This window comes from Pseudophryne corroboree, unplaced genomic scaffold (assembly GCF_028390025.1).
Source record: "Pseudophryne corroboree isolate aPseCor3 unplaced genomic scaffold, aPseCor3.hap2 scaffold_423, whole genome shotgun sequence".
Classification (NCBI taxonomy): Eukaryota; Metazoa; Chordata; class Amphibia; order Anura; family Myobatrachidae; genus Pseudophryne; species Pseudophryne corroboree.
The window spans coordinates 1,171-27,046 of NW_026970056.1; the positions used below are offsets into that span (position 1 = coordinate 1,171).

Consider the following 25,876-nt stretch of genomic DNA (forward strand, 5'->3'; position numbering starts at 1 on the left):
TGCCATAACTTTGCTCAAATTATTTTTAATAGTGCTATTCACTCTTTCCACCTTCGCACTCGCCTGTGGACGGTATGGAGTGTGCAGCTTGCTATCAATTCCCATCAACTTACACATTCCTTGAAAGACATCACCTGTAAAATGGGTACCCCTATCACTTTCGATAATTCTAGGGATACCATATCTACATACAAATTCCTGCACAATTTTCTTAGCAGTAAACATAGCGGTATTTGTGGCCGCCGGGAATGCTTCAACCCAATTTGAGAACACATCTATACAAACAAGTACATATTTCAAATTTCGACAAGGGGGTAATTGAATGAAGTCAATCTGTATTGCCTGGAAAGGACCGCCTGCAGGTGGGATATGAGATGGTTCTGTTGGTATTGCCTTTCCGATATTCTTTCTCAAACAGGTAAGGCATGACATTGCTCTCTTACTTGCATGAGATGAAAATCCTGGGGCGCACCAATATGCTCTTACCAACTTGCACATTCCTTCCTTGCCCAGATGAGTCAGCCCGTGAGCTGCCTCAGCTAAACATGGAAGATATGCTCTGGGGGCCACCGGTTTACCTTGTCCATCCGTCCAGAGTCCTGAGGACTCCTGGCCATATCCCTTCGCCTTCCAGAATGCCTTTTCCTGTGTGGAACACAAATTTTGCATTTCACACAACTTCTGTGTGTTGATGGTATTAAATACCATCAGTTGTGTGGTGTCTGTCTGTCTGGGGGTACCAGCTGCTAACTTAGCTGCTTCGTCTGCTCGGCTGTTACCAAGTGATACTGGGTCCTGGCTATATGTGTGTGCTTTACACTTGATAACAGCCACTCTGTCGGGTTCCTGTATCGCTGTTAGAAGCCTTTTGATGTGAGCTGCATGCGCTACCGGTGTACCAGCTGCCGTCATGAAATTTCTGAGGCGCCATAGGGCTCCGAAATCATGGACTACCCCGAATGCGTATCTAGAGTCGGTGTAGATATTGGCTGATTTGCCCTTAGCCAATTCACATGCTCTGGTTAGGGCGACCAGTTCAGCAACCTGGGCTGAGTGAGGTGGGCCTAGCGGTTCCGCTTCTATGGTGCCTTGGTCATCTACGACTGCGTATCCAGTACACAAGTCTCCCGAGTCTGACTGTCTGTGACAACTACCGTCCGTGTAGAAAGTTAGATCTACATTTTCCAGCGGGTTGTCACTGATGTCAGGCCTTGCGGTAAAATTTTGGGTCAAATATTCCATACAATCATGTGTGTCCTCCTGTGTGTTAAATTCTCCTTCCCCACCACTCTCATCCTCCACCCTTTGTGCCTGTCCAGGCACACCTGGGAGATATGTTGCAGGATTTAATGCACTGCATCTCCTTATGGTGATGTTTACGGGGGCCATTAGTGCCAATTCCCATCTTGTAAACCGCGCTGATGAGACGTGCCTGGTTTGGGCAGAATTTAGCAAGGCTGACACTGCATGTGGTGTATGAATTGTGAGGTTGTGACCTAGCACTACATCTTCGCTTTTCGTTACTAGCAATGCTATCGCAGCGACGCTTCGCAAGCATGTGGGGAGGGATCGCGCTACCGTGTCTAGCTGAGCGCTGTAGTATGCTACTGGCCTGCTGGCATCACCGTGCTTTTGGGTTAAGACGCCTGCCGCGCAACCAGCACTTTCTGTTCCGTACAGCTCAAAGGGTTTCCCATAGTCTGGCATACCTAATGCTGGTGCCTGCGTTAGGCACTGTTTAAGTCTCTCAAATGCCATCTCGGACTCGTCTGTATGCGAAATCCGATCAGGTTTGTTTGAGGAGACCATCTCCTGCAGAGGTAACGCTAGAATGGAAAACCCTGGGATCCAGTTACGGCAATACCCACACATTCCTAAAAATGTTCTGATCTGTTGCTGGGTTTTTGGCAGAGTCATGTCTCTAATTGCTTGAATTCTATCAGTGGTCAGGTGTCTCAGTCCTTGTGTTAGACAGTGTCCCAAATATTTTACCTTAGTTTGGCATAATTGCAACTTGTCTTTGGAAACCTTGTGTCCTGTGTCTGAAAGATGAAACAGGAGCTGTTTCGTATCCTTCAGGGATGCTTCCAATGAATCAGAACACAGTAGTAGATCATCCACGTACTGTATTAATACTGATCCACTCTCTGGTTGGAAAGACTGTAAACAATCATGCAAAGCCTGGGAAAATATACTTGGACTGTCTATGAAACCTTGTGGTAATCGAGTCCATGTGTATTGGACTCCTCTGTATGTGAATGCAAACAAATATTGGCTGTCAGGGTGCAGAGGTACCGAAAAGAAAGCGGAGCAGAGGTCAATAACAGTGAAAAATTTCGCAGTGGGAGGGATTTGCATAAGGATGACAGCTGGATTTGGCACTACGGGGAACTGACTCTCAACTATTTTGTTGATCCCCCTTGGATCCTGCACTAGCCGGTAACCCCTCCCCCCACTCTTTTTCACAGGGAAGATGGGACTATTGGCAGTGCTGGACGTTCTTACCAGAATACCCTGTTGTAGCAAGCGCTCTATTACGGGATACACTCCTAACTCCACCTCTGGCTTCAGAGGGTACTGTGGGATTTTTGGAGCTATCCTACCATCTTTTACTTGTACAACTACTGGAGCTACGTTTGCCATTAATCCAGTGTCCTGTCCATCTTTAGTCCAAAGTGACTCTGGTATCTGGGATGTCATTTCTTCTACTTTGGATGGAGTCCTATTTGTCATAATGGTATGTGACATTAATTTTGATGGGGAGTCTAACATGTCTCGCACTTCCTGAGCGTGATTCTCAGGTATGTCCAAGAATACACCTTCAGGAGTACAATAAATGACGCACCCCATTTTACACAATAAGTCTCTTCCCAGGAGATTAGTCGGTGCCGATGCAGCCAGCAAAAAGGAATGCTTGGTATGTAAAGGCCCTACTGTAATCTCGGCTGGTTTGCTAACAGGGTAGTGCTGGACTACTCCCGTTACCCCTATGGCTGGAATTGTCTTACCAGTGGTTCTCATGCCCACTGTCGAATTTATCACTGATTTGGCCGCCCCTGTGTCTACAAGAAAGTTTAATGATTTACCAGCTACATTGATTGCAATTTCAGGTTCACTCCCAAGGCTTGCAATCAATTATACTGGCTGCAGATTACAGGTATGGCTACACCCCTATTGGGTATGGTGACCTCCCTGAATCCCGCTGGCAGCAACTACTTGTGAAGGGGTTAAATGGGAACTGCCAGGAGTTTGCCAGTCTCTGTTCGGGGGGTATCTTTTTGTTTCTCCTGCATGTGGCTCATAACTCCGTCTCTGCGGACCTTGCTCCCAATGTCGTGTGTCGTGTCGTTGTCTAGGGGGTTGGTAAGATCTTTGCGAATTTTTCGCTCTACAGTCTCGTGCTATGTGTCCCTGTTTATGACAAAAATAACATGTTACCACATTTGACTTACCCACAGGGTTTGGTGATATAAACACAGGCTGTTTTGTGGTCAGGGCCTGTATACTTACTGACATTAACTTATCACCTTGCGACTCCCTGTGTCTGGTGATATTCCGGTCGTGATCAATAGCAGCCTCTCTCAAAGTAGCCACTGACAGACCTCGCCAACATGGTTGCGTGGTCTGTACCCTTGTCTTTAATGCTTCTTTTAAACCATCCATTAGCACAGATACTGCTACTTCTTGATGGTTTGCATTGGTCCTAATGTCCTCTATGCCAGTGTACTTTGCCATTTCTAATAATGCCCGGTGAAAATAATCAGCAGCTGTTTCTGTCTCTTTTTGTTTAATGGAAAAAATTCTATTCCATTTGGCTACAGCTGGGAAATACTCCTTTAACTGTAAATTTATTCTTTTTACGTTATCTTTGTTGTACACATCTGTAAGAGGTACATCCAGATCCAATCCACAGTCAGCTAAAAATTGAGCTGAGTCGACATTGGAGGGTAAACATGCCCTCAGCAATATCTGCCAGTCTTTGTTATTGGGCTCTAAAGTGTTTCCTAGGTCTCTGATGTATTTTTGGCTAGCAACTAAGTATTTTCTGGGGTCAGGGAATTCAGACACTATGGTCCTTAATTCCATTCTGGAAAATGGGATATACATGGCAATGTTCCTGATAGGAGTGACTCCTGATGTGTCAGTTTTCCCATTTGGAACAGCTATTACCCTAACAGGATTAAGTCTACTAACATCATTCTGTGTAGATTCTACAGCCTGTGGTGAAATGGTTTCAGCATAGTGTAAGGTGCCGTACTTACCCGTTGATACGACCTCACCTGTCCCTCCGCTAGGGGGCTTTGTTACTAATCTTATGGGTTGGGCCGTGCCTACTGTCGTTTCTGATATAGTGGCTGCTAGAGAGAGCGCCGATATTGTTGCCGATTCGTCCTCTTGATCACACTCCTGGGGAAAGTTCAAAACAGGGTACAACTTGCACGGGTTAATGCTTGCATTGGTTAACTTATTAACATTATCCTTAACATTTATACAGTTGCTAAGTGCCTGTTTGTTACCCCCTGATGCGTCATTCTCCGCAACCAATTTCTCTCCTGATATGTATGGTGGCGGCGGGGCCGTGGCTATCAGTTTCCTGATAGGGCCAGATCCCGCCGCCAGAGCCAATCCTCTCTGTATTTCACCCTCCTGTTGCCATAGCTGCAAATAATCATAATGTTGGATTCGTCTCTTTGTTGATTTAATGAGACATATCCTCCTCCTTAAATTCATTAACACTTCTGGGCTGAAGCTACCTACTCTTGGGAATTTCTCCCCGTCATGTACTGTCATTCTCTCCCATTCATCACATAAAATTTCTGTATGTAAACCATATTTTTCACACATTACATACCTTGCCGACCCGACTGGTCGGTTTACTGAATCAACCCGAACCGAGGTTGATCGCCCCCTTCCTGAACAACTGGCCCCCATAATTTGCAGGTGTTGCTTGCTCTACCTCTGACCTTTATCTCAGGGTCTTCAGCGAACCCTTACAAAAAACCAAAATATTAAAAGATAGGTTGACGGTGAAGTTTACCGAGCACCTCACTCACTCGCCCACGCCGACCAATACGCCCACACACTGATATAGCGCTGGCGTACTCGACCCAGGGCCCCTATGAACCTCTATTTACTGGAACATGCGAGAGATATCCGAAGAACACTTACTCTTTCCAGTAACTATTGGTTGTTGGACAATTCCTGAGTGACCAGCGAACTTCCCTTCAGAAAATAAAAAATTACACAAATAACGTCAGAATGTACAAATAGTTTTATGACCGGGTTTGTACACAAATGGTACTGGTCAGACTAACTTAATGCACACAATTACGTGCGGTACAATCGTTCAGCACATAAGCAACTAATCTTATGTACGGAGCGACCAGTGGAATCGACATTCAGCAGCTGCGAATTCCTTCAGCCTGAGCTTTTTATGGCCTATATGGGTGTCGCACCAACCCTTCTTGGTGTTGTGCCTTGTCTCTATAGCGGACTTCCTTGTCTGCTGTACTTGGACCTCCTGGTCTGTTATGCGACCTCCTGGTCTGACCTCCTGGTCTGTTACAGTATGACCTCCTGGTCTGCTACACTCTAATGCTCAAATTTTATGTTTAACCAGAGATGCCTCCCTAGCCACCACGTATGTCACTTACACGTATGTACTTCACGAGAACTCGATGATTTCTGTGGTTCAATCCCCAAAATTGTAAAAACAAACACTCACTCACCACATACACACTTTTGTTTCTATTTCTATTTCTGCGCAGAAATTTTTCTTTAGACCAGATGTGTTGTAAATTTGGAGAAGGATCTGTTAATTTAAATTTCGGATTTAAAATAGATTTGCGCTATTTATCGCCTGTTGCGCTATTTATCGCTTGTTGCGCTATTTATCGCCTGTTGCGATATTTATCGCTTATTGCGCTATTTATCGCTTATTGTGCTATTTAAAAATCAACACTATCGTGTGATTTGAGTTACGTGGGCGTACCCAGACGCTCCGTTGCATAATTTACGCTGCGTGCGTCGGCCTTTGCGTACGCGAGTCTCAGCCTTTTGTTAGAGACACGTGTATACAAAACCAATGTCCACCGTAACACAACTAACACGTTTTATCAATGTAGATGATCCTCAGTCGTCTACCGTGCAACACACCAATCTCTCCTTTTACCTTTAGGTAGAGCTGCGTGTGTGCTTTACACTTTATCCCTTAACGCATTACTTTTACACTTTAACTATGAAATAGCGACAAATCTCTCTTAGCACGTTTTATCAATTATAAAATGGCAAACAGGAGAGTGATATATGAAAATACACGAATGAAAAAGAAATGCAGATATGCGTGTGTGCGTACGCAAGATAGAAATAAACAGTTTTAAAAGACACTAGTGTGTTGTTCTTACCTCCGGTTCCCGGATTCCTTCAGCACCCTTTACTAAGCGAAACAGACGCTTATCCCGTCAGCACTGCGAAGAATATGATCTCCCGCCCTTTGCTGATGGATAATGTCTGCTGAAATTACCTAGCAGAGATATGTGAAGGACAGGACGAGCCGCCAATTGATAAAGCTAAATATTTATCTTATTTAAAACCCTTTGTGAGGTCTAAGAACACTGTACGCTATTTGCGTATGGAGTACCATAAGGGTACGCTCGTTGCGTAACAATCGCTTAGCCGTGGTCGAGACGCTCAAGCGTCACGTTCGCTCACGGCCAAGAGATCACAGGCAGGCACGCTATTGGCTGCTGACTAACGTAATGGTTCGCTATAGCGTAACGGACGCTGTATCGGGAGCGGGCTGCTCAAGCGATACAGACGCTCACGAGAATACGCTGTTGGTATCGGGCACACTTATAGGTGAGCGACTACCGTAATGCTACGCTATCAGCGTAGCGGACGCTCGAGACCACGAGGAGATCACGAGCGGCGCCGACGCTCACAATGTTAAACCTTTATGTCTAAACCACAAACAATGTAATTTGCTGTAAAACCTTAGTGTAGAGATAGGGTGTAAATGCAACACTGTATAACCTTATTAACTCAAAAGCTGTTCGAGCGTCACCGACGCTCTGAGAATACTTAACACTATAAGAAATACACAAATACCGTGCTTAGGGTCCAACGCCTAATATATATATTATGAATGTTATACTTGCAAAAGAATTAATACAATACAAGTCATACACTACAATATAACATAGACTAACTAACCAGGTAACTACACAGTAAATACAATACAAGTACGTTTAAGAGAAAATGAGAGAAAGAGAAGAGAGAGAGAGAAAGATATGGCCCATAATAACAAGAAAAGACAATATGATTACGGAGAAAACTTACGCACAAAGGAAACGATCGCATGCGCCTCTGGACATCCAGCTCCCGATTTTCAGCAATGATAACCGATGAAGAGTGAGTGCTGGATGTGATCGGCCTGTCTATTTATGCCCCACACACAATACAATTCAATGGTCCCTACAATCTCATTGTTCATTGGACACAGGAATTCGTCTTCGCATTATAACAAAAGGTCATAGGTTGATTCATACAGGTGGGCTGTGACTATTTCCAACAGCTCAGGTGGGAGGGAAACTGGGTTTCCCGCCGCATGGATAAGTAAGTGCAAATACAGTAAATGTTCATAAACTTCTTATGTCCATAACTATTCGCACGAGCGATTGATCCGCTTCAAACCAACACCGGAATATTGCTAATTAAATACTCTTCCGATGGATACTAAACACCACTGTATTACTCCTGTCTGACCCTTCGTATCAAACAATGAGGGATCTCTCTGTCCAGGAACATACTACATTAACTAAACTTTCAGAATATATCAAAGGGACCATAATCTACAAAATGCATTATATGGTGAAAATATGTAACGAAAGAGTCGCCCGCTAGACGCACACAATCTCTACCGTAAATGCGCATACCGTGCGCCTGCGGGTGCCCGCAACAGCGAGTATGCGCACGCACGGGAGAGCGCACGCATGCGCAGCAGGGACACATATGAGGTGCAAATATGGCAGTGTGCATCGTGATATTTTTCTGACTTTGACAGCTTACATGATTCTCCGCCCAGCGAAGAATTCTGGTGGCTTCCGCCATCGCCACTCTGTTCCTTGTGCCGCCTTGGCGGTTTACATGAACTAGTGCGGTGACGTTGTCTGACTGGATCAGAACTGGTTGGTCGCGAAGTAAGGTCTCCGCTTGACATAGGGCGTTGTATATGGCCCTTAGCTCCAGGATGTTGATGTGAAGACAAGTCTCCTGACTTGACCAAAGACCTTGGAAATTTCTTCCCTGTGTGGCTGCTCCCCAACCTCGGAGGCTCGCGTTCGTGGTCACCAGGATCCAGTCCTGAATGCCGAACCTGCGGCCCTCTAGAAGGTGAGCACTCTGCAGCCACCACAGGAGAGATACCCTGGCCCTGGGGGACAGGGTGATCAACTGATGAATCTGTAGATGTGACCCGGACCACTTGTCCAGTAGGTCCCATTGCAAGATCCTCGCATGGAACCTGCCGAAGGGAATGGCCTCGTATGATGCCACCATCATTCCCAGGACTCGAGTGCAGTGATGCACTGACACCTGTTTTGGTTTCAATAGGTTCCTGACCAGAGTCATGAGTTCCTGGGCCTTTTCTATCGGAAGATAAACCCTTTTCTGGTCCGTATCCAGAATAATGCCCAAGCAAAGTCAGACGAGTCGTAGGAACCAACTGCGACTTCGGGATATTGAGAATCCAGCCGTGTTGCTGTAACACCTTCAGTGAAAGTTATACGCTGTTCAGCAACTGCTCTCTTGATCTCGCTTTTATGAGGAGATCGTTCAAGTACGGGATAATTGTGACACCTTGCTTTCGCAGGAGCACCATAATTTCCGTCATTACCTTGGTGAAAATTCTCGGAGAAAATTCTGGAGAGACCAAACGGCAACGTCTGAAATTGGTAATGACAATACTGTACCGCAAATCTTAGGTACGCCTGATGAGGTGGATAAATGAGTACATGAAGGTATGCATCCTTTATGTCCAGAGATATCATAAAATCCCCCCCTTCTAGGCTGGCGATGACCGCTCTTAGCGATTCCATCTTGAACTTGAACCTTTTCAAGTATAGGTTCAGGGATTTTAAATTTAATATGGGTCTGACCAAACCGTCCGGTTTTGGGACTACAAACAGGGTCGAATAATTTCCATTTCCTTGTTGAAGCAGGGGAACCTTGACCACCACCTGTTGAAGATACAATTTGTGAATTGCATTTAACACTATCTCCCTTTCCTGGGGAGAAGATGGTAGGGCCGATTTGAAAAACCGGCGAGGAGGCACCTCTTCGAATTTCAGCTTGTAACCCTGAGAAACAATTTCTATTGCCTAGGGATCCACCTGCGAATGAACCCAGATGTGGCTGAAAACTCGAAGACGTGCCCCCAACTGGGCGGACTCCTTTAGCGGAGCCCCAGCGTCATGCGGTGGATTTTGTAGAGGCCGGGGAGGACTTCTGTTCCTGGGAACTAGCTGTGTTGTGCAGCTTCTTCCCTCTGCCCTTACCTCTGGCAAGAAAGGACACACCTCGTACTTTCTTGTTTCTCTGTGATCGAAAGGACTGCATTTGATAATGTGGTGCTTTCTTAGGCTGTGAGGGAATATAAGGCAAAAAAATTGATTTACCAGCTGTAGCTGTGGAGACTAGGTCCGAGAGACCTTCCCCAAACAATTCCTCACCCCTGTAAGGTAAAACCTCCATATACCTTTTTGAGTCGGCATCACCTGTCCATTGCCGGGTCCATAGGACTCGTCTAGCAGAAATTGACATAGCGTTTATTCTAGAACCTAGTAGACTAATGTCACTTTGAGCATCTCTTATATATAGGACAGCATCTTTTATATGCCCTATGGTCAATAACATAGCATCCTTATCTAGGGTCTCAATCTCTGCTGATAAGGTATCTGTCCATGCTGCCACCGCGCTACAACCCCGGCCGACGCAATTGCCGGTCTGAGTAAGGTACCAGAATGTGTGTAAATGGACTTTAGGGTAACCTCCTGCTTGCGGTCAGCATGGTCCCTGATGGTAGCCGTATCCTGGGATGGCAGCGCTACCTTTTTGGATAAGCGTGTCAATGCTTTATCCACCCTAGGGGAGGATTCCCACCGTATCCTGTCCATTGGCGGGAAAGGATACGCCATAAGAATCCTTTTGGGAATCTGCAGCTTTTTGTCTGGAGATTCCCAAGCTTTTTCACATAATTCGTTCAACTCATGTGAGGGGGGAAAGGTTATCTCAGGTTTCTTTCCCTTATAGATGTGTACCCTCGTGTCAGGGACAGGGGACTCTGTGATGTGCAAAACATCTTTTATTGCAATAATCATATATCGAATACATTTAGCCAATTTTGGCTGTAACTTTGCATCATCGTAGTCGACACTGGAGTCAGAATCCGTGTCGGTATCTGTGTCAACTATTTGGGATAGTGGGCGCTTTTGAGACCCCGAAGGTCCCTGCGACATAGGGACAGGCATGGGTTGACTCCCTGACTGTTCCCTAGCTTCAGCTTTGTCTAATCTCTTGTGTAATAAGTTTACATTAGCACTTAAAACATTTCACATATCCATTCAGTCAGGTGTCGGCGTTGTCGATGGAGATACCACATTAATTTGCTCCTGCTCCTCTCTAGGAGAGCCTTCTACCTCAGACATGTCGACACACGTGTACCGACACACCATACACTCAGGGAATCCTCTTATCTGAGGACAGTTCCCCAACAAGGCCCTTTGGAGAGACAGAGAGAGAGAGTATGCCAGCACACACCCCAGCGCTATATGACCCAGGAAAAAAACACAATAATTTTATGTTTACCCAGTAGCGCTGTATTTCCATATATATATGCGCCTAATTATGTGCCCCCCTCTTCTTTAAGACCCTCTTTCTACCGTGGTATAAGCAGGGGAGAGTCCGTGGAGCTTCCCCTCAGCGGTGCTGTGGAGAAAATGGTGCTGGTGAGTGCTGAGGGAGAAGCCCCACCCCCTCAGCGACGGGCTTCTGTCCCGCTCAAATATAGTAAAAAAATGGCGGGGGCTCTTATATATATATATACAGTGCCTAGCTGCATATATATTTATTTTGCCAAAGAGAGGTCTATATTGCTGCCCAGGGCGTCCCCCCTGAGCCCTTCACCCTTACACTGACTGCCGTGTGTGAGGTGTATGGGAGCAATGGAGCACAGCTTTACTGCTGTGCGTTACCTCAGTGAAGATCATGAAGTCTTCCGCCGCCTCTGAAGTCTTCTTTTCTTCTCATACTCACCCGGCTTCTATCTTCCGGCTCTGCGAGGGGGACGGCGGCGCGGCTCTGGGACGGACGGCGAGGGTGAGACCTGCGTACCGATCCCTCTGGAGCTAATGCTGTACAGTAGCCTAAGAAGCAGAGCCTATCAACTCACAGAAGTAGGTGTGCATCTCTCCCCTCCGCCCCTCGATGCAGGGAGTCTGTTGCCAGCAGGCTCCCTGAAAATAAAAAAATCTAACAAATATACTTTCTGTCAGGAAACTCAGGAGAGCTCCCTGAAAAGCACCCAGTCTCCTCTGGGCACAGTAGTAAACTGAGGTCTGGAGGAGGGGCATAGAGGGAGGAGCCAGTGCACACCCAGATCTAAAGTCTTTCTTTAAGTGCCCATGTCTCCTGTGGAGCCCGTCTATCCCCCATGGTCCTTACGGAGTCCCCAGCATCCTCTAGGACGTAAGAGAAAAATTATGCTGGCAGAAAAATCCAATTGAGTGATTAAACAGCTCCAGAGCTGCTCTGTAAGGCAAGTAAAAGGGTGTGGGCCCTGCAGCACTACCTGTAGTTTGCATTGTGCATTGGAAGCCTAGTTTGCTGTCTGTTTCCACTTCTTTTTTCTTGAGCCCCTCCCGTCTATACCCTTGTGCACTATCCTGACTTCTCCTCCCGTCTGCTTACTTTGTGCCTTCCAATGCACAATGCAAACTACAGGTAGTGCTGCAGGGCCCACACCCTTTTACTTGCCTTACAGAGCAGCTCTTGAGCTGTTACAGTGCCCAGCTGCTGCAAGAAATCAGCGTGAATGCTTCAGGGGCTGGGGCATGGCCAACATGAGCCCCACACCGAAGGAGGGTGGGGGTGTTTAATGCGAACTAGGGGTCTCGCACAATGCGAACTACAGGTAGTGCTGCAGGGCCCACACCCTTTTACTTGCCTTACAGAGCAGCTCTGGAGCTGTTACAGTGCCCAGCTGCTGCAAGAAATCAGCTTGAATGCTTCAGGGGCTGGGGCATAGCCAACATGAGCCCCACACCGACGGAGGGTGGAGGTGTTTAATGCAAACTAGGGGTCATCCAAGTGCCGCAAAAGGCCGCCATGCCCTGCACGCCCCTTTTCTCTTTTCATATGCAGACGAGGGTTGAAGCCAACTTTGACCCACTGCTTGGATGACATCGCCATATGCAAATCCTTCTGCTGCAGGCCTTCCCCCAGGAATGCTTGCACTAGTTGTTGCATTTGGTTTGTTGTTTGGGGGTGCTTCAGTATTAGGCAGCCTTCTGCCCTCCCATGTTCATCTGAAAATATGTGTTCTCCCTGCAGTTGTTGTCCCCAGATGAGAGTTCTCTTGTGCTGCCTCAGTTGAATCTCCTTTACTTGACAGAGATGTGCCTGAGCAGCGGCCCTCCCCAGCCCTATCCCAAATCATACTTATTTTGCATAGGAGATACCATGGTCATGAAGACTGTTCTCCCAGGGTGCGGTTCATTCATTGCATTCTGGGTATGCTGACCCCTGTGATTTCCCCAAATGTGGGAAACTCGACTGCATTATTTAATGCGAACTAGGGGTCATCCAAGCACCGCAAAAGGCCGCCATGCCCTGCATACCCCTTTTCTCTTTTCATAAGCAGACGAGGTTTGAAGCCAACTTTGACCCACTGCTTGGATGACATCACTTGCTGCCTTTCCAATGAAGCAAGTTTAATTTAATAATAGGTGAAAAACCATCCCTACAAAGGTGTTAATCAGATACTTGGCTTTGTGGACACTTTTCAGAGCACAAATTTGTTAGCATAAAAATAAAGCCAGAAAATGAAGAGCTGTTTAATCACTCAATTGGATTTTTCTGCCAGCATATTTCTTTTTCTCTGCAACCCACTGCTAAATTGTGCTTCGTGGCTGTTTTTTTTTATAAAATCACTTAATCAAATCTAACTCTGATTACATCAGAGAAGGCCAGGTACCCTACACCATAAGAGGTGGTTTGAAATTTTTACTTGTCTACTTAAAGATCACCAAAATCTGATAACGAGGTCAATTACGTCCCTAGGTGGGATTGAACCACCAACCTTTTGGTTAACAACTGAACACGCTAACTGTTTGCGCCTCAGAGACACTTTGCAAAAGTACATACTGACAAAGGTTAATAAGCATTCATCTAGAACGTTTCCTAGAAAAACTTTAAAAAGTCAATAATCTGGAGAGTTTTTGTAAGATGTTCCTTCCATCAACCAATGAAGAAACACATTGGTACTTTCCCATGATGAGTGAGTGCTTCAGGATCTCTTGCACTTACATGTGCAGCAAAGGACTACAATGGAAGCATGCTGGGCCTATAACCCAGAGGTAGGCAGATTGCAACTGTCCTCTGCTATATGCATTTTTTTTGTTAATTAAAGTAATCCAAAACTGGGATTGATATTTTGGCTCTTTTATTTTTACTTAAAGTACAATAACTTTTACTGTTTTAATTTGTTTTAATAGTATATTGACAGTATTGTTTTCTTTCAAAAATCCACTTAATTTTCTTTACCCTATTATTAAAATGGTAATTGACAAAAACAAACTACATTGTCACCAGAAGAGCAATACAAAATGTACAAGTGATATATTAAAATCATCTTTTCAGCTTGAATTTCAATGATTCATTGAGGTAACGATTTTGTGAGAAACATCTTCACCCTTAAATAAAGATTTTCTTAATTCCCTACCTGTGTGCTAATTAGATATCACCTTGTTTTCACATTAAACAGACTTTCACATGAGAAAGCAGCAAGGATGCAGTGGCGTTAATGTTTCCTGGTGTCAACCTGTATTATTTCAGTAGACATTGAAATGAGGATGCATCTTGCTGCCTTTCCAATGAAGCAAGTTTAATTTAGTAATAGGTTAAAAACCATCCCTACAAAGGTGTTAATCAGAGACTTGGCTTTGTGGACACTTTTCAGAGAACAAATTTGTTAGCATAAAAATAAAGCCAGAAAATGAAGAGCTGTTTAATCACTCAGTTGGATTTTTCTGCCAGCATTTTTCTTTTTCTCTGCAACCCACTGCTAAATTGTGCTTCCTAGCTGTTTTTTTTATAAAATCACTTAATCAAATCTAACTCTGATTACATCAGAGAAGGCCAGGTACCCTACACCATAAGAGGGGGTTTGAAATTTTGACTTGTCTACTTAAAGATCACCGAAATCTGATAACAAGGTCAATTACGTCCCTGGGTGGGATTGAACCACCAACCTTTTGGTTAATAGCCTTATACACTAACTGATTGCGCCACAGCGACACTTTTCAAAAGTACATACTGACAAAGGCTAATAAGCATTCATCTAGAACGTTTCCTAGAAACATTTTAAAAAGTCAATAATGTGGAGAGTTTTTGTAAGATGTTTCTTCCATCAACCAATGAAGAAACACATTGGTACTTTCCTATGATGAGTGAGTGCTTCAGGATCTCTTGCACTTACATGTGCAGCAGAGTACTGTAATGGAAGCATGCTGGGTCCATAACCCAGAGGTAGGCAGATTGAAACTATCCTCTGCTATATGCATTGTTTTTATTAATTAAAGTAATCCAAAACTGGGATTGATATTTTTGCTCTTTTATTTTTACTTAAAGTACAATAACTTTTACCATTTTAATTTGTTTTAATAGTATATTGACAGTATTGTTTTCTTTCAAAAATCCAATTAATTTTCTTTACCCGATTATTAAAATGGTAATTGACAAAAACAATCTACATTGTCACCAGAAGAGCAGTACAAAATGTACAAGTGATATATTAAAATCATCTTTCCAGCTTGAATTTTAATGATGCCTTGGTGCAACAATTTTGTGAGAAACATCTTCACCCATAAAGAAAGATTTTCTTAATTCCTTACCTGTGTGCTGATTAGATATCACCTTGTTTTCACATTATACAGACTTCCCCATGAGGAAGCAGCAAGGATGCAGTGACGTTTATGTTTCCTGGTGTCAACCTGTATTATTTCAGTAGACATTGAAATGAGGATGCATCTTGCTGCCTTTCCAATGAAGCAAGTTTAATTCAGTAATAGGTGAAAAACCATTCCTACAAAGGTGTTAATCAGAGACTTGGCTTTGTGGACACTTTTCAGAGAGCAAATTTGTTAGCATAAACATAAAATCAGAAAATGAAGAGCTGTTTAATCACTCAATTGGACTTTTCTGCCAGCATAATTTTTTTTCTCTGCAACCCACTGCTAAATTGTGCTTCCTAGCTGTTTTTTATAAAATCACTTAATCAAATCTAATTCTGATTACATCAGAGAAGGCCGGGTACCCTACACCATAAGAGGGGGTTTGAAATTTTGACTTGTCTACTTAAAGATCACCAAAATCTGATAACAAGGTCTATTACGTCCCTGGGTGGGATTGAATCACCAACCTTTAGGTTAATAGCCATACACACTAACTGATTGCGCCACAGCGACACTTTGCAAAAGTACATACTGACAAAGGCTAATAAGCATTCATCTAGAACGTTTCCTAGAAAAACTTTAAAAAGTCAATAATCTGGAGAATTTTTGTAAGAAACACATTGGTACATTCCCATGATGAGTGAGTGCTTCAGGATCTCTTGCACTTACATGGGCTATTAACCAAAAGGTTCCCACCCAGTGATGTAATTGACCTTGTGATCAGATTTTGGTGATCTTTAAGTAGACAAGTCAAAATTTCAAACCCCCTCTTATGGTGTAGGGTACCTGGCCTTCTCTGACGTAATCAGAGTTAGATTTAATTAAGGTGCACAAGGGCATAGAAGGGAGCGGTTTAAGAAAAGAGAAGTGGAAACAGACAGCAAACTAGGCTGGAGAGAGACCTGAGACAAAGAGATCTGAATTATACGAGAGCCGACCAGGGGAAACACAAATTATGCAGTCAAGTTTCCCACATTTGGGGAAATCGCAGGAGCAGCACACCCAGAGTGCAATGGGTGAGCCTTTCCCTGGGAGAAGCACCTTCCTGATCATAGTATCTCACCTGGCAGGTAAGTAGGAGTTGGGCTAGTGCTGGGGAGGGTCGCTGCTCGGGTACCCCCCTGTCAAGTGAAGGAGATCCAACTGAGGCAGCACAAGGGAACTCTCGAAAGAAGAACAAGGCTAGAGGAAGATCTGAGACAAAGAAATCTGACTTTTACCAGAGCTGACCAGAGGAAAGCACAAACACAGTACCCCACTACCACCAGGAAACATTAACGCCACTGCATCCTTGCTGCTTTCTCATGTGGAGGTCTATTTAATGTGAAAACAAGGTGATATCTAATTAGCACACAGAAAAGAAAATTAAGTGAATTTTTGAAAGAAAACAATACTGTCAATATACTATTAAAACAAATTAAAATGGTAAAAGTTATTGTACTTTAAGTAAAAATAAAAGAGCAAAAATATCAATCCCAGTTTTGGATTACTTTAATTAACAAAAAAAATGCATATAGCAGAGGATAGTTTCAATCTTTCTACCTCTGGGTTATGGGCCCAGCATGCTTCCATTGCAGTACTCTGCTGCACATGTAAGTGCAAGAGATCCTGAAGCACTCACTCATCATGGGAAAGTACCAATGTGTTTCTTCATTGGTTGATGGCAGAAACATCTTACAAAAACACTCCAGATTATTGACTTTTTAAAGTTTTTCTAGGAAACGTTCTAGATGATTGTTTATTAGCCTTTGTCAGTATGTAATTTTGCAAAGTGTCGCTGTGGCGCAATCAGTTAGTGTGTATGGCTATTAACCAAAAGGTTGGTGGTTCAATCCCACCCAGGGATGTAATTGACTTTGTTATCAGATTTTGGTGATCTTTAAGTAGACAAGTCAAAATTTCAAACCCCCTGTTATGGTGTTAGGTATTTAGACTTCTCTGATGTAATCAGAGTTAGATTTGATTCAGTGATTTTATAAAAACAGCTAGGAAGCACAATTTAGCAGTGGGTTGCAGAGAAAAAGAAATATGCTGGCAAAAAAATCCAATTGAGTGATTAAACAGCTCTTGGATGGTTTTTCACCTATTACTAAATTAAACTTGCTTCATTGGAAAGGCAGCAAGATGCATCCTCATTTCAATATCTACTGAAATAATACAGGTTGACACCAGGAAACATTAACGCCACTGCATCCTTGCTGCTTTCTCATGTGGAAGTCTGTTTAATGTGAAAACAAGGTGATATCTAATTAGCACACAGGTAAGGAATTAAGAAAATCTTTATTAAAGGGTGAAGATGTTTCTCACAAAATCGTTGCCCCAATGCATCATTGAAATTCAAGCTGGAAAGATGATTTTAATATATCACTTGTACATTTTGTATTGCTCTTCTGGTGACAATGTAGTTTGTTTTTGTCAATTACCATTTTAATAATCGGGTAAAGAAAATTAATTGGATTTTTGAAAGAAAACAATACTGTCAATATACTATTAAAACAAATTAAAATGGTAAAAGTTATTGTACTTTAAGTAAAAATAAAAGAGCAAAAATATCAATCCCAGTTTTGGATTACTTTAATTAACAAAAAAAAATGCATATAGCAGAGGATAGTTTCAATCTGCCTACCTCTGGGTTATGGACCCAGCATGCTTCCATTACAGTACTCTGCTGCACATGTAAGTGCAAGAGGTCCTGAAGCACTCACTTATCATGGGAAAGTTCCAATGTGTTTCTTTATTGGTTGATGGAAGAAACATCTTACAAAAACTCTCCACATTATTGACTTTTTAAAATGTTTCTAGGAAACGTTCTAGATGAATGCTTATTAGCATTTGTCAGTATGTACTTTTGCAAAGTGTCGCTGTGGCGCAATCAGTCTGTGTGTATGGTTATTAACTAAAAGGTTGGTGGTTCAATCCCACCCAGGGACGTAATTGACCTTGTTATCAGATTTTGGTGATCTTTAAGTAGACAAGTCAAAATTTCAAACCCCCTGTTATGGTGTAGGGTACCTGGCCTTCTCTGATGTAATCAGAGTTAGATTTGATTCAGTGATTTTATAAAAACAGCTAGGAAGCACAATTTAGCAGTGAGTTGCAGAGAAAAAGAAATATGCTGGCAAAAAAATCCAATTGAGTGATTAAACAGCTCTTCATTTTCTGGCTTTATTTTTATGCTAACAAATTTGTTCTCTGAAAAGTGTCCACAAAGCCAAGTCTCTGATTAACACCTTTGTAGGGATGGTTTTTCACCTATTACTAAATTAAACTTGCTTCATTGGAAAGGCAGCAAGATGCATCCTCATTTCAATGTCTACTGAAATAATACAGGTTGACACCAGGAAACATTAACGCCACTGCATCCTTGCTGCTTTCGCATGTGGAAGTCTGTTTAATGTGAAAACAAGGTGATATCTAATTAGCACACAGGTAAGGAATTAAGAAAATCTTTATTTAAGGGTGAAGATGTTTCTCACAAAATCGTTGCCCCAATGCATCATTGAAATTCAAGCTGGAAAGATGATTTTAATATATCACTTGTACATTTTGTATTGCTCTTCTGGTGACAATGTAGTTTGTTTTTGTCAATTACCATTATAAAAATAGGGTAAAGAAAATTAAGTGGATTTTTGAAAGAAAACAATACTGTCAATATACTATTAAAACAAATTAAAATGGTAAAAGTTATTGTACTTTAAAGTAAAAATAAAAGAGCAAAAATATCAATCCCAGTTTTGGATTACTTTAATTAACAATAAAAAATGCATATAGCAGAGGATAGTTTCAATCTGCCTACCTCTGGGTTATGGGCCCAGCATGTTTCCAATGCAGTACTCTGCTGCACATGTAAGTGCAAGAGATCCTGAAGCACTCACTCATCATGGGAAAGTACCAATGTGTTTCTTCGTTGGTTGATGGAAGAAACATCTTACAAAAACTCTCCAGATTATTGACTTTTTAAAGTTTTTCTAGGAAACGTTCTAGATGAATGCTTATTAGCCTTTGTCAGTATGTAAGTTTGCAAAGTGTCTCTGTGGCGCAATCGGTTAGTGTGTTTGGTTATTAATCAAAGGGTTGGTGGTTCAATCCCACCCAGGGATGTAATTGACCTTGTTATCAGATTTTGGTGATCTTTAAGTAGACTAGTCAAAATTTCAAACCCCCTCTTATGGTGTAGGGTACCTGGCCTTCTCTGATGTAATCAGAGTTAGATTTGATTAAGTGATTTTATAAAAAAACAGCTAGGAAGCACAATTTAGCAGTGGGTTGCAGAGAAAAAGAAATATGCTGGCAGAAAAATCCAATTGAGTGATTAAACTGCTCTTCATTTTCTGGCTTTATTTTTATGCTAACTAATTTGTTCTCTGAAAAGTGTCCACAAAGCCAAGTGTCTGATTAACATCTTTGTAGGGATGGTTTTTCACCTATTACTAAATTAAACTTGCTTCATTGGAAAGGCAGCAAGATGCATCCTCATTTCAATATCTACGGAAATAATACAGGTTGACACCAGGAAACATTAACGCCACTGCATCTTTGCTGTTTTCTCATGTGGAAGTCTGTTTAATGTGAAAACAAGGTGATATCTAATTAGCACACAGGTAAGGAATTAAGAAAATCTTTATTTAAGGGTGAAGATGTTTCTCACAAAATCGTTGCCCCAATGCATCATTGAAATTCAAGCTGGAAAGATGATTTTAATATATCACTTGTACATTTTGTATTGCTCTTCTGGTGACAATGTAGTTTGTTTTTGTCAATTACCATTTTAATAATCGGGTAAAGAAAATTAATTGGATTTTTGAAAGAAAACAATACTGTCAATATACTATTAAAACAAATTAAAATGGTAAAAGTTATTGTACTTTAAGTAAAAATAAAAGAGCACAAATATCAATCCCAGTTTTGGATTACTTTAATTAACAAAAAAAATGCATATAGCAGAGGATAGTTTCAATCTGCCTACCTCTGGGTTATGGACCCAGCATGCTTCCATTACAGTACTCTGCTGCACATGTAAGTGCAAGAGATCCTGAAGCACTCACTCATCATGGGAAAGTACCAATGTGTTTCTTCATTGGTTGATGGAAGAAACATCTTACAAAAACTCTCCAGATTATTGACTATTTAAAGTTTTTATAGGAAACGTTCTAGATGAATGCTTATTAGCCTTTGTCAGTAAGTACTTTTGCAAAGTGTCGCTGTGGCGCAATCAGTTAGTGTGTATGGCTATTAACCAAAAGGTTGGTGGTTCAACCCCACCCAGGGACGTAATTGACCTTGTTATCAGATTTTGGTGATATTTAAGTAGACAAGTCAAAATTTCGAAAACCCCTGTTATGGTGTAGGGTACCTGGCCTTCTCTGATGTAATCAGAGTTAGATTTGATTCGGTGATTTTATAAAAACAGCTAGGAAGCACAATTTAGCAGTGGGTTGCAGAGAAAAAGAAATATGCTGGCAAAAAAATCCAATTGAGTGATTAAACAGCTCTTCATTTTCTGGCTTTATTTTTATGCTAACAAATTTGTTCTCTGAAAAGTGTCCACAAAGCCAAGTATCTGATTAACATCTTTGTAGGGATGGTTTTTCACCTATTACTAAATTAAACTTGCTTCATTGGAAAGGCAGCAAGATGCATCCTCATTTCAATATCTACTGAAATAATACAGGTTGACACCAGGAAACATTAACGCCACTGCATCCTTGCTGCTTTCTCATGTGGAAGTCTGTTTAATGTGAAAACAAGGTGATATCTAATTAGCACACAGGTAAGGAATTAAGAAAATCTTTATTTAAGGGTGAAGATTTTTCTCACAAAATCGTTGCCCCAATGCATCATTGAAATTCAAGCTGGAAAGATGATTTTAATATATCACTTGTACATTTTGTATTGCTCTTCTGGTGACAATGTAGTTTGCTTTTGTCAATTACCATTTTAATAATCGGGTAAAGAAAATTAATTGGATTTTTGAAAGAAAACAATACTGTCAATATACTATTAAAACAAATTAAAATGGTAAAAGTTATTGTACTTTAAGTAAAAATAAAAGAGCAAAAATATCAATCCCAGTTTTGGATTACTTTAATTAACAAAAAAAATACATATAGCAGAGGATAGTTTCAATCTGCCTACCTCTGGGTTATGGACCCAGCATGCTTCCATTACAGTACTCTGCTGCACATGTAAGTGCAAGAGATCCTGAAGCACTCACTCATCATGGGAAAGTACCAATGTGTTTCTTCATTGGTTGATGGAAGAAACATCTTACAAAAACTCTCCACATTATTGACTTTTTAAAATGTTTCTAGGAATCGTTCTAGATGAATGCTTATTAGTCTTTGTCAGTAAGTACTTTTGCAAAGTGTCGCTGTGGCGCAATCAGTTAGTGTGTGAGGCTATTAACCAAAAGGTTGGTGGTTCAATCCCACCCAGGGACTTAATTGACCTTGTTATCAGATTTTGGTGATCTTTAAGTAGACAAGTCAAAATTTCAAACCCCCTGTTATGGTGTAGGGTACCTGGCCTTCTCTGATGTAATCAGAGTTAGATTTGATTTAGTGATTTTATAAAAACAGCTAGGAAGCACAATTTAGCAGTGAGTTGCAGAGAAAAAGAAATATGCTGGCAAAAAAATCCAATTGAGTGATTAAACAGCTCTTCATTTTCTGGCTTTATTTTTATGCTAACAAATTTGTTCTCTGAAAAGTGTCCACAAAGCCAAGTCTCTGATTAACATCTTTGTAGGGATGGTTTTTCACCTATTACTAAATTAAACTTGCTTCATTGGAAAGGCAGCAAGATGCATCCTCATTTCAATGTCTACTGAAATAATACAGGTTGACACCAGGAAACATTAACGCCACTGCATCCTTGCTGCTTTCGCATGTGGAAGTCTGTTTAATGTGAAAACAAGGTGATATCTAATTAGCACACAGGTAAGGAATTAAGAAAATCTTTATTTAAGGGTGAAGGTGTTTCTCACAAAATCGTTGCCCCAATGCATCATTGAAATTCAAGCTGGAAAGATGATTTTAATATATCACTTGTACATTTTGTATTGCTCTTCTGGTGACAATGTAGTTTGTTTTTGTCAATTACCATTATAATAATAGGGTAAAGAAAATTAAGTGGATTTTTGAAAGAAAACAATACTGTCAATATACTATTAAAACAAATTAAAATGGTAAAAGTTATTGTACTTTAAGTAAAAATAAAAGAGCAAAAATATCAATCCCAGTTTTGGATTACTTTAATTAACAATAAAAAATGCATATAGCAGAGGATAGTTTCAATCTGCCTACCTCTGGGTTATGGGCCCAGCATGCTTTCATTGCAGTACTCTGCTGCACATGTAAGTGCAAGAGATCCTGAAGCACTCACTCATCATGCGAAAGTACCAATGTGTTTCTTCATTGGTTGCTGGAAGAAACATCTTACAAAAACTCTCCAGATTATTGATTTTTTAAAGTTTTTCTAGGAAACGTTCTAGATGAATGCTTATTAGTCTTTGTCAGTATGTACTTTTTGCAAAGTGTCTCTGTGGCGCAATCGGTTAGTGTGTTCAGCTATTAATCAAAAGGTTGGTGGTTCAATCCCTCCCAGGGACATAATTGACCTTGTGATCAGATTTTGGTGATATTTAAGTAGACAAGTCAAAATTGCAAACCCCCTGTTATGGTGTAGGGTACCTGGCCTTCTCTGATGTAATCAGAGTTAGATTTGATTAAGTGATTTTATAAAAAAACAGCTAGGAAGCACAATTTAGCAGTGGGTTGCAGAGAAAAAGAATAATGCTGGCAGAAAAATCCAATTGAGTGATTAAACAGCTCTTCATTTTCTGGCTTTATTTTTATGATAACAAATTTGTTCTCTGAAAAGTGTCCACAAAGCCAAATATCTGATTAACATCTTTGTAGGGATGGTTTTTCACCTATTACTAAATTAAACTTGCTTCATTGGAAAGGCAGCAAGATGCATCCTCATTTCAATATCTACGGAAATAATACAGGTTGACACCAGGAAACATTAACGCCACTGCATCTTTACTGTTTTCTCATGTGGAAGTCTGTTTAATGTGAAAACAAGGTGATATCTAATTAGCACACAGGTAAGGAATTAAGAAAATCTTTATTTAAGGGTGAAGATGTTTCTCACAAAATCGTTGCCCCAATGCATCATTGAAATTCAAGCTGGAAAGATGATTTTAATATATCACTTGTACATTTTGTATTGCTCTTCTGGTGACAATGTAGTTTGTTTTTGTCAATTACCATTTTAATTATCGGGTAAAGAAAATTAAGTGGATTTTTGAAAGAAAACAATACTGTCAATATACTATTAAAACAAATTAAAATGGTAAAAGTTATTGTACTTTAAGTAAAAATAAAAGAGCAAAAATATCAATCCCAGTTTTGGATTACGTTAATTAACAAAAAAAAAATGCATATAGCAGAGGATAGTTTCAATCTGCCTACCTCTGGGTTATGGACCCAGCATGCTTCCATTACAGTACTCTGCTGCACATGTAAGTGCAAAAGATCCTGAAGCACTCACTCATCATGGGAAAGTACCAATGTGTTTCTTCATTGGTTGATGGAAGAAACATCTTACAAAAACTCTCCACATTATTGACTTTTTAAAATGTTTCTATGAATCGTTCTAGATGAATGCTTATTAGTCTTTGTCAGTATGGACTTTTTGCAAAGTGTCTCTGTGGCGCAATCTGTTAGTGTGTTCAGCTATTAATCAAAAGGTTGGTGGTTCAATCCCACCCAGGGACGTAATTGACCTTGTGATCAGATTTTGGTGATATTTAAGTAGACAAGTCAAAATTGCAAACCCTCTCTTATGGTGTAGGGTACCTGGCCTTCTCTGATGTAATCAGAGTTAGATTTGATTAAGTGATTTTATAAAAAAAACAGCTAGGAAGCACAATTTAGCAGTGGGTTGCAGAGAAAAAGAAAAATGCTGGCAGAAAAATCCAATTGAGTGATTAAACAGCTCTTCATTTTCTGGCTTTATTTTTATGATAACAAATTTGTTCTCTGAAAAGTGTCCACAAAGCCAAGTATCTGATTAACATCTTTGTAGGGATGGTTTTTCACCTATTACTAAATTAAACTTGCTTCATTAAAAAGGCAGCAAGATGCATCCTCATTTCAATATCTACAGAAATAATACAGGTTGACACCAGGAAACATTAACACCACTGCATCTTTGCTGTTTTCTCATGTGGAAGTCTGTTTAATGTGAAAACAAGGTGATATCTAATTAGCACACAGGTAAAGAATTAAGAAAATCTTTATTTAAGGGTGAAGATGTTTCTCACAAAATCGTTGCCCCAATGCATCATTGAAATTCAAGCTGGAAAGATGATTTTAATATATCACTTGTACATTTTGTATTGCTCTTCTGGTGACAATGTAGTTTGTTTTTGTCAATTACCATTTTAATAATCGGGTAAAGAAAATTAATTGGATTTTTGAAAGAAAACAATACTGTCAATATACTATTAAAACAAATTAAAATGGTAAAAGTTGTTGTACTTTAAGTAAAAATAAAAGCTAAAATATCAATCCCAGTTTTGGATTACTTTAATGAACAAAAAAAAATGCATATAGCAAAGGATAGTTTCAATCTGCCTACCTCTGGGTTATGGGCCCAGCATGCTTCCATTGCAGTACTCTGCTGCACATGTAAGTGCAAGAGATCCTGAAGCACTCACTCATCATGCGAAAGTACCAATGTGTTTCTTCGTTGGTTGCTGGAAGAAACATCTTACAAAAACTCTCCAGATTATTGACTTTTTAAAGTTTTTTTAGGAAACGTTCTAGATGAATGCTTATTAGTCTTTGTCAGTATGTACTTTTTGCAAAGTGTCTCTGTGGCGCAATTGGTTAGTGTGTTCAGCTATTAATCAAAAAGTTGGTGGTTCAATCCCACCCAGGGACATAATTGACCTTGTGATCAGATTTTGGTGATATTTAAGTAGACAAGTCAAAATTGCAAACCCCCTCTTATGGTGTAGGGTACCTGGCCTTCTCTGATGTAATCAGAGTTAGATTTGATTAAGTGATTTTATAAAAAAACAGCTAGGAAGCACAATTTAGCAGTGGGTTGCAGAGAAAAAGAAAAATGCTGGCAGAAAAATCCAATTGAGTGATTAAACAGCTCTTCATTTTCTGGCTTTATTTTTATGATAACAAATTTGTTCTCTGAAAAGTGTCCACAAAGCCAAGTATCTGATTAACATTTTTGTAGGGATGGTTTTTCACCTATTACTAAATTAAACTTGCTTCATTGGAAAGGCAGCAAGATGCATCCTCATTTCAATATCTACGGAAATAATACAGGTTGACACCAGGAAACATTAACGCCACTGCATCTTTGCTGTTTTCTCATGTGGAAGTCTGTTTAATGTGAAAACAAGGTGATATCTAATTAGCACACAGGTAAGGAATTAAGAAAATCTTTATTTAAGGGTGAAGATGTTTCTCACAAAATCGTTGCCCCAATGCATCATTGAAATTCAAGCTGGAAAGATGATTTTAATATATCACTTGTACATTTTGTATTGCTCTTCTGGTGACAATGTAGTTTGTTTTTGTCAATTACCATTTTAAAAATTGGGTAAAGAAAATTAATTG

At 40.8% G+C, this 25,876-nt stretch overlaps 1 non-coding gene and 1 pseudogene across 1 annotated transcript; one reads left to right on the forward strand and one right to left on the reverse strand.

The window, feature by feature from the left end:
* The first annotated feature begins 12,710 nt into the window (after positions 1-12,710).
* LOC135025686 (U1 spliceosomal RNA) lies at positions 12,711-12,889 on the forward strand (annotated as a pseudogene).
* A 3,253-nt stretch (positions 12,890-16,142) lies between these two features.
* LOC135025622 (U1 spliceosomal RNA) lies at positions 16,143-16,305 on the reverse strand. Its single transcript, XR_010222356.1, has one exon. It is a non-coding gene; the product is annotated as a U1 spliceosomal RNA (small nuclear RNA).
* Between the last annotated feature and the right edge of the window lie 9,571 nt (positions 16,306-25,876).